The following is a 1,944-nucleotide window of genomic DNA, read 5'->3' as shown; positions in this document are numbered from 1 at the left end:
GTGTTTAGTAAAGAGGCAATTGCATTTTAAAATTATTTTATTCATTATTTTTATCTTATGTGTATGAGTGTATGTGTGTAAGTGTGCCCATGTCGTGCAATGCCCACAGAGGTGAGAAGAGAGCATTGGGGATCCCCTAGAACTGGAGTTACTAATGGTTGTCAGCTGCCATGTGGGTGCTGGGAACCAAACTCAGGTCCTCTGCAAGAGCAGCTAGTGCTCTTAACCGCTGAGCCATCTTTTCAGCCCTGACAATTGAATTTTTAATTGTACAACTAAGTAGTCTTATTGCTGCATTTCAGGTGCATTATACTGTCCTCTGTTCAAACTTACCTCTTCTACTCTCATCTTACTCTCTCTTCCCTTTCCCTTCCATAGCTCTAATATTTTTACCTTCATGTGCTTTTTTTTTTCAATTAAAAAAAATTTTTTTTTCTTTTTTCGGTCTTTTTGAGATAGGGTCTCCCTATAGCCCCAGCTGTCCTGGAACTCACTATGTAGACCAGGCTGGCCTTGAACTCACAGAGATCCACCTGCCTCTGCCTCCCGAGTGCTGGGATTAAAGGCATTCGCCACCATGCCTGGCTTTTCTTTTTTTTAAAACCCACCTTGATTCCATATTTGAGAGAAAACATCTGATACTTGACTTTCTGAGTCTGGGTTATTTCATTTAACACAATAATCTCTAGTTCCAACTATTTTCCTGCAAACAACATAATTTCATTCTCTTTTATTGTGTACACATATCACATTTTCTTTATCTATGCATTCACTGGTGGGTACTTAGGGTGATTCCATAACCTGGATGTTGTAAATAGTGCAGCAATAAACACGGATGTGTAGGTGGCTCTACACTAAACTGACTTTGATTCTTTTGCTCATATATACAGAAATAGTACAGCTACATTTATAAGCTCCCTTTTTAGTTTTTTGAGAAATCTTCATAATGATTTCCACAATGGCTGGACTAATTTGCATTTCCTCCTGCAGTGTATAAGGCTTCCTTTTTCACCCAGCATCCTCATTAACATTTGTTGTTTTGTTTATTTTGATGAGAGCCATTCTGACTGGGGTGAGATGAAATCTCAGTGAGTTTTGATTTATTTACACTTCCCTGGTGGCTAAGATTTTAACATGTATTTGTTGGCCATTTGTCTTTCTTTGTTTTTCTTTTAGTCCTGGTCTTGAACTCCCTATGTAGACCAGGCTGGTCTTGAATTCACAGAGATCCCCTGCCTCTGTTTCCCAAGTATGTCATTCCTCAGGAGCTGTCGAGATTATTTTTTGAGACAGGATATTTTTACTGGGATCTGAGGCTTACCAATTAGGCTAGGCTGGCTTGCCAGTGAGCTCCAGGGAGCAGCCTGTCTCTGCCTCCTCAAAGTTGAGATTACAAGCCTGTGTCTGCCCTTTTATGTGGGTATTGGGGATCAAACTCCGGTCCTCAGGATTACACAGTAAGCAATTTACTGACTGAACTATCTCCCTAACCCCTCATTTAACTGTCTTTTCAAAAAAAGTTCTTCGTTTGTATGTGTATATTGTTTTTGTTGTTTGAGACAGAGATTCACTTTGTAGCCCAGGTACTCTTGAATTCTCAGTTTTTCCTGACTGCTGAGATTACAGGTATGCACCACTATATTTGTCAGAGCAATTTTTACTTTTTTTTTTTTAATTATTTAATAACCACATGATTAGAAGCATTTCATTACAGCATCATTAACATATTTAATAACAATTTCCAGAGCAAAGGTGCATCTCTTTCAAAATTGGCTGTAAATTTTTAGGTTCACAGTTGAATTAATCCAGTTATACAATATTGAACTCAGTATAAGCCCTGTAAGACATAAAATTGAATGAGTTTTTGGGTGTGGTGGTGCATGCCTTTTAATCCCAGCACTTGGGAGGCAGAGGCAGGTGGATCTTTGTGAGTTCGAGGCCAGC

This window comes from Nannospalax galili, unplaced genomic scaffold, assembly GCF_000622305.1.
Source record: "Nannospalax galili isolate Female #2095 unplaced genomic scaffold, S.galili_v1.0 scaffold18, whole genome shotgun sequence".
Taxonomy (NCBI): domain Eukaryota; kingdom Metazoa; phylum Chordata; class Mammalia; order Rodentia; family Spalacidae; genus Nannospalax; species Nannospalax galili.
The sequence above is the reverse complement of the archived record's forward strand: the minus strand, read 5'-3'. Positions refer to the sequence as shown.